At 39.4% G+C, this 13,766-nt stretch overlaps 1 protein-coding gene across 3 annotated transcripts in view; it reads right to left on the reverse strand.

Annotated features, from left to right (window-relative positions):
- EIF2AK3 (eukaryotic translation initiation factor 2 alpha kinase 3) overlaps positions 1-13,766 on the reverse strand; it is a 68,525-nt gene that overhangs the window by 37,329 nt on the left and 17,430 nt on the right. The window contains exon 1 of one of the 3 annotated variants that reach the window (XM_032652534.1): positions 9,459-9,507. The exons of the other annotated variants lie outside the window; for them this stretch is intronic. The gene's annotated coding sequence lies outside the window, so the exon portion shown is untranslated. Of the gene's footprint in view, positions 1-9,458; positions 9,508-13,766 lie in introns of those variants that run through there. 3 annotated transcript variants of the gene reach the window in all.

The following is a 13,766-nucleotide window of genomic DNA, read 5'->3' on the forward strand; positions in this document are numbered from 1 at the left end:
TTAAGCAGGATGTTTAATGTTTTTACTGTTATTGTTCAGTTACGTCATTGTCAATGTCATTTCTTCTCCCTGGAACATCCTCCTGTACCAACCCTGCCCACTGAAACCCTATCTGGCCTTCAAGCTAGCATCACTTATGTTTTTGCTGTGAAATCCAAGAAAATTGTAGCAGCGTAAGTTCGCTGACAAAAGCCTTAATACTGCACTTTTTGCTGTAACTGTAAACTGAGACATCATTACAGTCTCAAAAATTGTTTATTGTACCTCTAACAAATATTTATCAGGTATACTAACATGTATACATTTATGCTTATTCAGTGGCTGTAAAAGTAATGCACTCAAACCTAGTGCCCAGATTTTGTTATCTAATTCCATTCCCCACCGAAAGAACAAAGGCTCCTGAGAGAAACGGCTGCCTCCAGGGCTGGGGCAGGGCAGGTACAAGATGAGCCTTTAACATCTTATTAGTCTAAAAAGTAAAGATATGCAACAAAAAAGACGGAAACATGTCACTGACCACATCTGGAATTTAAGCACCAGAATGATTAAGTACTGAATTATAAAACATTGGAAAAAAATAAGGAATTTATGCATCCGCACTGATAACAAATAGATAAAATAAACAACATATGGGGGAGAAGAGAGGGCTTTTACTGCAATGAAATGCCAAATGTCTACTGGTAAATATGAAGGGAGGATTGGAGTTGGAAAAATTAGCATCTTGCAGACATCATAGTAAAGACTGCAACAGGCAAAAATCAGCCATGGTGTTAAATCTAGGTGAAAATTTGGATGAGGAGCAGGATATTTGCACTGTCTTAAAGTATCTTCCCACAGGGCTTCCCTGGTGGCGCAGTGGTTGAGAGTCCCCCTGCCGATGCAGGGGACGCGGGTTCGTGCCCCGGTCCGGGAAGATCCCACATGCCGCGGAGCGGCTGGGCCCGTGAGCCATGGCCGCTGAGCCTGCGCATCCGGAGCCTGTGCTCCGCAACGGGAGAGGCCACAACAGTGAGAGGCCCGCGTACAGCAAAAGAAAAACAAAACAGAAACAGTCATTATATAGTGGAGAATTCAGACAATACCTTGACTGGATGATCAAATGAGTGACAGACATGATACCCTGAGAAATGATGCAACACCAGCCATGCAGCGTTCTGTGCCAAGCATACACAGCCTGGATCTAATCACCAGGAAACATCAGACAAGCACAAAATGAGGAAAGTTCTATTTTTTTTAAATATCAGTAAAAGATAAGAGAGATTATATTCTTCAAAAATGTCAATGTCCCTATATACACTACCAAATGTAAAATAGATAGCTAGTGGGAAGCAGCCACATAGCACAGGGATATCAGCTTGGTGCTTTGTGACGATCTAGAGGGGTGGGACAGGGAGGGTGGGAGGGAGGCTCAAGAGGGAGGGGATATGGGGATATATATATACACATATAGCTGATTCACTTTGTTATACAGCAGAAACTAACACAGCATTGTAAAGCAATTATACTCCAATAAAGATGTTAAAAAAAATGTCAACGTCATACAAGATAAAGTCTGTGGGGAAAAAAATCCAGATTAAAAGAGGTTAATGTAACAAGTAAATGTATTACCTGACCCTAGACTAGATGCTGTACTGGGAGTGGAGAACGCTATAAAAGACGTTATTCAGGTCAACTGATGAAACTGGAATATGGACGGTAAAGTGGCCATATAAATTTATGAAGTTGATAACTGTACTGTGATTATGTAAGAGAATAGAGAAATTTCCTATTTCTATTAGGAAATGCACACTGAAGCATTTAGGAGTAAAGGGCTACAATGGATATTTATCTTTAGATGTTTCAAGAAAAAAAGAGTATGTGTGGGGGATGTGGAGATAAGAGAGAGAGAGACACAACTCAAATGATAAAGCAAACACGTTCTTAGCAGATAAATCCGGGTATATAAGGGTTGGGTTTTTTTCATACCAAAAAGAGTGCAACTTTTTGTAGTGTGAAATTATTTCCAAATAAGAGGTTAAAAAGAAAAGAAAGACACTCAAGAGCCTTGAAGGGGCTCTGTAACTAAACTCGGAAGGCTAGACCATTAAACTGAAGGCTCATCATAATTCTGGATATTTAAAGATCTCCAACTACTACTCTTATTAAAAAAACATTTGATTTTTAGTAAGCTCTCAAATGACATCAGTATGTATGTATACCATACGTACATATGTATACCACCTCATATTATCTTAGAATTTTAACATTACTATTTTATTCTTTGCTTTCTTATATTTCTTGATAACAACAAATAAAAGATTATATTTTCAAAAATTAAAACTTTTTATTTTTATCTTCTGTAGAATGTCCAACTTGAGGCTGTCAATAAGAACAGATTTAGGTCATAGTTTATATACCCGACAGTAACAGTATTGTAGTATTTAGCCAATGTGATCTCTCATTTTAAGTTACATATCAGTTAGAAAATCAAGTGTTTACTGTTCTCTACCTCCCATATTATGTTAGGTATTCTCTATTCCATTTACTAGAACAATAAATTCAAATTGTGATAAAATTAAAAAGTAGGTATTGTCTGGTAATGTCAACAGTACTACGGGTTGAGTACAAATAGGGAGAGCAGGTGTGCGTCACTACAAGAAAGAGGAAGAGGGGTTAGTGGGTCTCTAGTAAACAAATAACATTTATTTTTACTTGTTTCCTTTTCCATTAAACAACTTCTTTTCTCCTAAAGAAGTAGCAGGTCCTTAGGGAACACAATGGCTTCTAAGTGCAACCGCCCCCAATCCCCCCAACAAAAAAACAAACCAGAAAATCCATCAAACAAATAGGAGCTAAAATTCATCATTGCTTCCAAATGTAAAAGAAAGCAAACTTATTTGCAATTAAAAATATGGCTTAAACAACCTAGAAGATTTCACGTGATTGACCATGTTGAAAAAAACTGCCTTATTTTAAAAGAAGAGTGCAAAACCCAAAACAAAAAAGCATTATGATTCAATACTCAATCATGTCATATTCCTGGACTGTGATTTTAAAGTTCACTTTTAAATAGCTGCTCTTCACTAATTGGCTGCTCATGACTCATACCCACGGCTGCTAACCTCTGCACCAATCGCTGTGAAGTCTTTCAGGCTGCATCTGTGAAAGCAGATGGTGTGTTTTCCTTGAGAGCCACAAGAAGAGACATATGCCTGCAGTTCAGGTAGAGAGATGACATCACCCCTCAGAAGAGCATTACCTCACCCTCCCAGCATAGGAATGAGTCACCCGGAGAGTCAACTGCAAATCTCTTGGTATAAAAAAATGTAGGTTATGGTGATGCATTTTCCCATTCCACTGATTTGCCTCTGGAAGCTGCTATTTGTTCTGATTCGCTGCTCTGCATCTCAAACTAATTATGTGACTTGCTTCCCACTTCAGTCATTTTTAAAAATACAAATGCTTGTTATTTGGGGTTTTTCCCTCTATTTGTTTTTCCCTGTTAATAATTTCAAAATAAAAGGTTTGTCAAATCAGCTGGCAAACTCGGTACCTAAGATCCAATCAAGGTCTTTAACCACGCAATCACAAAGCAGTTTAGCAAAGTAATTCAATTACCGTTTCTGAACAATCTCTAACTGGCATAATGAATACCAGTGGCACATGTAATCAAGGACTCTATTTGAAATCAGAATGTGAGATAAGAACTCTATTTTCAAGTGGCAGAAGGAACTTCAACTGAGAAAATAAAGGAAGTACTACTACTAAAATGAATATAACCAGCAATAAAAACAAAAATTCTTCTAATATGCAAAAATATATTTTCATTCAGTTCTTCCTTCTTTTTCTATGCAACTACCTCCCCACCCACCCATCTGCAACCTCCCACCATCAACACATACACTTTTGGGGGTATATTCAACTTTATGTTAACTTAATATGAAAGTTTTGAAACATAAAATGTAAAGAGATGAATATAATAAACCCCCATGTATCTTGTCACCCAGTTTCAACAATCATCGACATTTTGCTACTCTCCACCCATCCACTACATATATTTGTTAATGAGAGTATTTTAAAGGCAATCACAGGCATCATGTCATTTCACCTATACATACTTCAGTATTCATTGCTGAGAAGCAACTACCATGCCAATGTTACATCTAACAGAAATAAGAGTAATTCCTTAAAATGATCTAATATTCAAATTTCCCTGATATTGCAAGACATACTATAGAATTGGTTTGCTTCAACAAGGAACTTCAACTCCACATATTATATTTGATTCTTTTTTTCCCCCTATAAGGGCCCCTTTCACTCCTTTTTCCGTGCATTGATTTACTTGAGAAACCAGATTATTCACCCTACAGAATGTCCCACAGTTTGGATTTTGCATGTCACTTAACTTGTTCCTTTATTCCCTGTATTTTCTAAAAAAGTGTAATTAGGACTGGAGCTCTGATCTGATGCAGGTTTGATTTTTTTGGACAAGACTACTTCACAGGTGGTGCTATATACTTCCTATTATAACAGAGGTCAGCAAACGACAGCTCTCGGGCCAAATCTGACCCAGTGCGTGTTTCTGTAAGCAAAGTTTTATTGGAACACAGGCACGCTCATTCATTTCTGTATCATCTATGACTGCTTTCCCACTACAACTACAGAGACCATATGGCCCACAAAGCCCAAGATATTTACTATCTAGCCCTTTACAGAAAAAGTTTGCCAACCCCTGAGTTGTCGTGTTTGTTACTATTAATCAGTGGATTTAAGGGAGTCAGCCTGACCCCTCCAAAGTGTCCCACCAACTTTTCACCATTTTAGTATCAATTGATGATCTACTACTTCAGTAAAATAATAAAATAATGACTTCTAATTCTATCATTCTTTCCACATTTATTAGCTAGAATTTTTCTAGGAAGAAGAACTTTCCTCATTCGGCTGTGGAAGCTGGATTTGTATACACTAGCATTTTCTCAAGTAGTGACTCAAATGAAACACTTTCAAATCCACAAAGTTGTATCCAGTGTGTACCCTAACCAAGAAAGAGGGAAAACGATCACACTGGCCCTGACGGTTACAAAAGCCAAGTCCCAAATACGAGCTCAGCAGCAGTAAGAGTTAAAAGGGAGGAAGGGGGAAGAAACAGTGAAAAAGCACGTGGAGAGATGCAGATTCATGAGACAGAGATAAGGAAAAATGGAGATAGACTATCTGGGAAAAGGATGGAAAAAACCCAACTACTCTAGGATATTCATGAAAGGGACACCCTTTCTCCCTCCTACCTCAGGAACTCCAAGCACCCCTGGTATAATACAACAAATGATGCTTCCAATGATGAGCTCAGGGCTTAGTTAAAAGATAAAAGTCACCAAGATTGGGAAGATGTAAAATACATGAAAAACATTTCATTGAAAGTGTTAAATTGTTGACTTTTTTTTGATACCCGGAAATCCCCTTTGCCCAGAACAATTACTTTCCTTGCCACGCTAGCTGTTTTGGAAACCGAGGTAGGGCGAGGCAACAGCAAGGCACCCAACGTATGAAATGGAAACATGTCCACGGGGAGGTGGCTGCGGCTCATCCAGCCCCATCCTTGGGTCCCTGACTCCACCAGCCACTCACTAATGTGACCTTGGACAAAAACTAACACTCTACTCTTTTACAAAATGCCTCAAATTAACTTACTGCACTGGATCCTCAAAAGCACTCTCCACAGCTTTTTGAAAAGGTATGTCTTCTGATCCCTAAACTACCAATGACTGTTTCTACCACTCTGGGGATCCATAGGCCTCCTGCTTTTCTCACTCCTTCCCCTGTCCCCCTCAATTCTTCCAGAGTCAAAACAGAAAGGGTTTTTAACATTTTCTTTTGCTGTAAGACTTTCAATGAGACTTTGATGAATCACAGGGTTCTCTTAATGAGGCATCTGCATTGTTAATTATCTATATTTAGAAAATATTTATAAAGAATTCACACCAACTAACCATTGGGGAAATGTGGAAGAAAGCAGGAAAATCCCTAAAATCCTACTAAAGCCAATCCCTCCTGGAAACCCTTTCTTCTCTCTGACTCATCACTCTCTACCTGAATTTTAAAATGTTAGGGAGGGACGTCCCTGGTGGTGCAGTGGTCAAGAATCCGCCTGCCAATGCAGGAGACCTGGGTTCAAGCCCTGATCTGGGAAGATCCCACATGCTGCGGAGCAACTAAGCCCGTGCGCCACAACTACTGAAGCCCGCGCGCCTAGAGCCCGTGCTCTGCAACAAGAGAAGCCACCGCAATGAGAAGCCCGCGCACCACAACGAAGAGTAGCCCCGCTCGCCACAACTAGAGAAAGCCCGCGCGGCAACCAAGAACCAACGCAGCCATAAATAAATAAATAGACAGATAAATATCCTTTAAAAAAATTTTTTTAAATGTTAGGGATTCTGAAAATTTGGTTGGAGGTCATCTTCTCACCCTACTCTCCTTCCAGGTGATTGCTCCTCTCAGCTCCCAGGACACGAACACTTCTAAATTTTCTCTTCAGCCCAGACTTTTCCTCTGAGGGCACCAGACCCACGTATGCACAGGCTTTCTTAACATCTCTGTTAAGGTCACTCAAGGTCAAGGTCACTCGGCACTCACCACATCTAAACAAATTTATTTTCTCCCTCTCTACACCTGTTCCTTTTCTTTTTTCTTTTTTTTAAAGGGGCCGGGGAGCAGTCTCGGAGGACACTTTTATTTTTATTTACTTATATTTTTTTAGCCGCACCAGCGGCTTGTGGGATCTTAGTTGCCTGACCAGGGATTGAAGCCGGGGCCCTCGGCAGTGAAAGCATGGAGTCCTAACCACTGGACTGCCAGAGAATTCCCCCACCTGTTCTTAATTTACTACTAATTTCTCCTTTGGTCTTTTCATTTCATAAAGACGTCCCTCCTTAAACTTCTCTTCAATCCATCACTTCACTCCCCTCACTTCCCCGGTCACCTTATCATCCCCATCTGTACTAGACCTGGTCTCTTAACTAGTCTCCCCACTTCTGCTCTTCTTCCTCTTCCAGTCCATTCTCTACGGTCAGCAGAGACTGACTATATAAGTGGTCAGTAGTCAGCAGACTACAGGAGAGATTGATTCTAGAAGGATTTTAGGGGTTCACCTGCTTTCTCCCAGATTGATCATTCCTGCTGCAAGGCCTTGATGCCAGCTGTTTCCTCTCCCAGAGTAGTCCTTCCCAGCCTCTCTACCCATTTCTTGCAGCTCTTTCTCCTCAGAGGATCTCAGTCGTAAACATAATTTCTTCTGAGAAGCTTTCTCTGACTTCTCTGACTTCCCAGCTGGGAGGTCAGGTATCCTTGCTAAGTCTCTCTTAGTTCCACCTGTCCTTGTGACAGTTACCGCAACTCAATTATGATACTGATATTATAATCATTTCATATCCGGCTCCACAGAGTGTCATGTAAATTCCATGATGGCAAGGATCTCATCTGTCTTGGGCATTGCTGTACCCCAGCGCACAGCCCTGCAGGATTCCCTGTCCCCTTAAACACCAGTTCAGTTTTGGATGTGGTAAGTTCAAGTACCTTTGAGTCTCTCACGAGGGTTAAGAAGCAGTTAAGTGCTCGCAATGTGCTGAGCGCCATGCTAAAGTCTGCTCTCTGTATGAGGTCTTTGAGTGATTATTCCTGATAAAGCACATTAAGAATTATAATGATTAGAGCAGAAAATGCAAACACATTGGTAAGTATTGAGGCATTTCAAAAGGCATGAAATATCGGAAAGGGGGCAAGAAATAAGCACAAGGATCTAGGGTTGAGTCTCCGTTTTACTACATCAGACAAACCTCTGAACCATTTTGAGCCCCAATTTTCTCATCTGGAAGATGGGGGTTAATAAGAGTATTTTATAAGGCCATGTTAAGGAATAAATAAGAATGGATTTGATGTCACTTTGCAAACTATAAAGTGCTAGTCAAGCAATACTTGTCAAGTAGATGTAATGATCCAGGGCTGCTATTTTGAACCTCTAAGGTAATTCGTGTGTGAGTGCATATATACATATACTTGTTAAAGAAAAAAGTTAAAAACGAAAATACAAACTCTTAATCTGACTATCTATAGATTCATCATAAGCCTTCTTTTATTCTCAATAAGGAAACTTCAGAAATGACTGTGGTTCATTAACACTGAATTTCACACATTGCAAAAAAGCTTTTAGAATTCAAATAGTCACTCCAAGAGTAAATTCAAGAGAGAGAAGAAAGCTTCATTATGCCATGTCAGTAACAGTTGGCCCTTGAATGTGCGTTTGCACTGCATGAATCCACTTACAAGTGAATTTTTGTCACTAAGTACATACTCCAGTACTCCACGATCCACGGTTGAATTTGCGAACATGGAACCGTGGATACAGAGGCCCACGGAGAAGTTATGTAGGATCTTCCACTGCATGAAGGGTTGGCGCCCCATCCCCAAAGTTGTACAAGAGCCAACTGTATCTCTTTCCCAATCCTGAATTCACAACACCCATCTAAAAACAAAGTCTTAAAACTATATAAAGATGAGTTTGATATAAGAATTAAATACATCAAACTGTGACCAGTCTTTGACTCACCAGAAATCTCTATCAGCCCTAAAATTCTCCTTTGAATATAGAAGTTCTGAAGGTTCATAAAGTACTTTATTGGCCAAAAAGATAAACAATATTAAAGAGAAGTTAACAGGCATATTTTTATGTATTTTAGTTCTTCAAAAATGTTGCGCTATATATCGAACACAAAATAGTAACTCTTAAAGTAAAATGAGCAACTGACCAGACCACTAGTTGACAAAATTGACTATTTGTGACTTTATGAGAGAAAAAAAAAGATGTTCCAACATTGTTGTGTTGAGGAAACAATTTTTTAAACATTTCCCTAGATTTCAAGGAAAACATTGAAATTACCATGATGGGGAAAGTAAAGGAAGCTTATCTGCTGAAAGTAAAGTGTTCCCAGGAATCATACCTCAAAGACTAAGGAGGAGGCATCATGGTTTACAACTAGTTACGTGATCTAAACGTGAGGGATTATGAGATCTTTCAGTAGATCTGGATATTAGTCGAAGAAGGCATCCCATGTGACATGCTTAAAAGGAAATGTAGGTTAAAAAAAAAAAAAGAAAGAAAATGCAGAAGAAAAAAGAAATCCTGAAGTGAGCTGGTATTTATGATCATCAAAGATTGTGAATTATTGACCAAGAGCAGTAAGATACCAAGTAGATAGTTATTATTTCATTCTTTCTTTCCTTAACCTATAGTCAACATACAAAACAAAATACCTCCAGGAAAACAACCAGGTTAATTTTTGAAGTATACTTTTTGCATTCACGGTGAAAAATACAGATTTAAGTACCTATCTTTGCCTTCACTTAGATTACTATTCATTCATAAAGGAGATAAATAATGTGCACAAGAAGTCAATTTCCTACAAAACAGAGTCAAATCAGTGTCTCACTTGGCAACATGTGTGCTGGAATAAATCGATTTAGTTCACAGCACTGTTTTCAGCCATGCTAAGGGATTAATAAAACAAAATTAAATCAAAAAACTGTTTCATTTCTATAATTAAAAGAAAAGCAATTAACCTAAGCAATTATTTAAATATTGGCTTGCTCCGTGATTGACAGTGACTTTTCCAAATAAACCACCATCTTAGATGGTGCTCATCTAAGGCTCAAATTGTGCTAGTTTATGTACAGATGAAAGACTGCCAAATGACCAGACATCTTTCAGTATAGACTATCTTTAAAACAGATTACAGATCCTTTTTGAATAAAGCAATACTCAAAACGGTCTACTAATGGACCCTTGGTGAGCAAATCAAGTAGCCATTAAAAATGTACTCTTTTCAAAAGATCCCCCCCCAACCTATGAAGGCCCTTCTTCATGACTGCAGTCTGACTCTACAGTGCGCAGGCGGGAAAGCTTCAGCATCATAGCTGTTTCTGCACCTGTCTGAAACAGAAAGGCGGTGTGTCCCTTGGGGAGAAACATGCCTAAAATAAAATAAAACAAAACCCCAAACTCTAACTATAGACTTATAAGAGAGTTGTTTGTTCTTTTTAAGAGAAAAAAAAAAAAAAAGGACATTTTAACAGAAAACTGAAGCAAAAAACAAATATGGTATCTCTAAATAAGGAAAAGGTAAAGGTATTCTCTAAGGACAGACTAGTTATACATACACAATTATAATATGCATTCTAAATACAGATAAGGAAGAAGGTCTTTGTATTTATAAATGTGTTCCAAAACACAGAGAAGCAGACAGTTCAAGGATATTATGTCTACTTAGATTTGGTGAACTGTGATCCAAATGCCACCCAGAGGGCTCCCCTGGTGGCGCAGTGGTTGAGAGTCCGCCTGCCGATGCAGGGGACGCGGGTTCGTGCCCCGGTCCAGGGAGATCCCACATGCCGCGGAGCGGCTGGGCCCGTGAGCCATGGCCGCTGAGCCTGCGCGTCCGGAGCCTGTGCTCCGCAACGGGAGAGGCCACGACAGTGAGAGGTCCGTGTACCGCAAAAACAAAACAAACAAACAAACAAACAAATGCCACCCAGAGACCCCAAAGAAAAACTATGCTAATATGTCACAAAACAGAATTTTAAGACAATCAATGAGGAACCACTGCCAAATCTCCTTAGTGCTTTTTCAAGGCTGAATCTGCATATAAATTAACAGTGGAAAGCAAATCAGATTTTACCTCAGGTGGTCCTTCTGAAAATTAAAAACAAAATTCTTAGCTATGATCAAAAGTATTAGATGTAGAACCTAGGGGCACATGTTAAAGGTAACAGAGTAAACCTTAGGTTCATCATTTATTCTAACACACACACACACACACACACACACACACACACACACACACACACAGTTTTAGCTTGGTTTGTTCAGTATTCTTTTTAGGAAGCTTATAAATACCTAGTCAAGAGGAAAGAGCGGCAAGTCAGATCTGTGTCCCATGGCAACCTTCCTGCAGCATGCAATGCATAATGGAACTGTCAATCTCTCTTATCCTTCGGGAACTTATTTTTTCCTTAACATAATCAAAAAATGACTAAAGCAAAATAATAAACTATTTTATATGCTTTTTGATCAGAAAAGGTTAAGGACATCATGAAAGCAGGCTGACAGGCAATGAGATATGTACCTAACGGTAATGGATTTGTGCCATTTTTAAAAGAATCCTTAAATGTAGTAAAAGGGGAAGTTAAAAAATTCCTCTGATAATTTATATGGGTGTTTCATGTGTTTGATGGTACCTGAGTCCTGAAGTTAGGACAATCTTTCGAAATTTAGTCCCTGGTGGTCCAGTGATTAAAACTCTGCGCTTCCGCTGTAGGGGGCGTGGGTTCGATCCCTGGTCAAGGAACTAAGATCCCACATGCTGCACAGCGCAGCCAAAAAATTTTAAAAAACAAGAAGAAGAAATTTAGCCCAATCCATAATTTTACAGAGAAGGAAATTAAAGCTCTACTGAAATAATTAGCCGGGTCACAGAGCCAGTTAACAGCAGCATCAATACTAGAACTGAAGCCTCTGAATCCCAGTGCCTCCTCCACACCACACGGCCTACAAAGTTCCTGTGATGCTTTTACTTTATTATTCTAGCAAAAGTACATGTGATCCATAACCAATTCCTCTATCATTAATAACTTAAAAATTATTATACAGTCTATCAAATCCTTTAGCCTTCAGCTTCTCATTAGATAAGTCACTTTAAGGATCAACGCACAGAGAATACATCTTCCCTGGCCTTCTGAGTTTAATTGGTTTCATCTTTGTACCACTCTTGATGAAAGGGTGGAGAAACTGACATTCTAATAGAGGAGTCTCCAAACGGAGCCTCCAATTGTCACCTGGGTGGTTCCTGCTACATCTCCCCACCAGTTCCTGCCTGCTGTACCCAGCTCTCCTCTGCACACTACCTATCCTAGCAAACGCTGAGCTTCAGACAGAGGAAATTAACTATTTCTCCCAGAAAGTTAGGGACCATCATAAAATTGTCTATCAGATGCATTTAGAAGGGTACTGGATCCAATCTGGGGCATTTTAGATAGCAGTTTCTGTTCCTCTTTTGATGGTGTTTTGTCCAGCTTCTGAACATAACTTCTAGATACTGAGCGATACACACCTTGCTGAATAACAGGTGACCCAAGCTCGAAACACAGTCCTCTCTCCTTGCTAATGTTTATAACCTTACGAATACTCTCATAATGGTGATATTTCTATTATATACTAGATCAGTCGTTCTCAAAATGTGGTCTGTGGATTCTGTTTGAGGTGCAGAGGGCCAAATGGTTTTCATAAGAAGGTGCTATTTGCCTTTCCCTGGGGTGCTATTTGCTTTGATGGTATAAAAGCGACGGTGACTAAAGCACGAATAAGGTACCAAACTCATAGTCCTGGCATCTTCACTGTCACACACTCGCAGCAAAAAAAAAAGAAAAAAGTTTCACTCGAGAATGTTCTGATGAAACAATAAAAGTTAATTTCATTAAACTGTGACCTGAGTACATATATTTTTACTATTCTGCCCGACTAACCAGGAGGTGTACATTAAGGACTTCTGCCACAAACTGAAGTATGTTTTGAGGAAAAGCACCTGTGTGACTGAGTTTTGAGCTGAAACTAGTAGCACTGCTCACAAAGCTCCATTGGCACTTGAAAAACTGAGAGAAAAGCAACAGTGATGAGCCTTGGGTATTTGGCAGACGTTTTCTCAAAAATAAAGTGAACCTCTCACTTCAAGGAAAACAACTGACTGTGTTAATGATAAAATCCAAGTTTTCAAGCGAAAATTAGAATTTTGGAATAGCTGTATCTACCCATATGAGCTTGACAGCTTCCCAGTTCTGGAAGACTTTTCTGATGAGATCAGTGGTGACAGTAAAAAATGTGAGTTTACAAAATATTCTATAAGGAAATATGTCAACATTTGGAAGATCTGTGTAACTCAGTGAATCAATATTTTCCAAATGATGTTAGAAAATCATGCAAGAGTAAAAGGCAAGACAGACCAATGGATGTTACTGGTACAGAGTACAATGGTTCAATGATATGGTTTCAGATTCCGCGGTGCAACTCACCTTTCAGAAACTTCCACTTGTTCTCGTGTAGAACCAAAAAAGAATGATCACAATCAACTGAAAAGGCTACTAAAATACTCCCTTTCTCCCCCTACATACGGATTTTATTCTTCATACAGTTCAACCGAAACAACAATGCAACATATCGAATGTGAACAGCCTGAGTTGTAAAGGGGAGGAACATACAAGATGTAGAAAGAGCTCCAGAGCAGGTGGAGTGGAGTACAGTCAGGCAAGCCTGGTTTAATCCCAGCTCTACCACGTAGTCGGTCTGTGACTTAAAGCAAATAACTTCTCTGAGCTTCATATTCCTCTTCTGTAAAATGACACCAGCATATCAACCTCAGGAGGATGGCTGTGAGGATTACAGGGTGTGTAAAGTACATTGTGTGTATATTACAGCTCTGGGAACAATGCTGTCATTAGCATATCTACACAGTAAACACACAGTCTCAAGAAATGGTCCCAAGAACTTAGGGCAGTAGTGACCTAGTAAAATTTTTTGTGTGTAAAGTAGGAAATTAAAACCTAGATAATGCAAAGAGGTCTCAGAATTCTTTCCTGAAATGGAAAGTGGGCAGTGAGCTTTGCATTTATTGTGTAAAGGTGACACAAACTTTTAAAATATGCTCGCAATTCAACATTTCAAAGCATTCTACCCAAAGGATCAAGGGTTG

This window comes from Phocoena sinus, chromosome 13, assembly GCF_008692025.1.
Source record: "Phocoena sinus isolate mPhoSin1 chromosome 13, mPhoSin1.pri, whole genome shotgun sequence".
Classification (NCBI taxonomy): Eukaryota; Metazoa; Chordata; class Mammalia; order Artiodactyla; family Phocoenidae; genus Phocoena; species Phocoena sinus.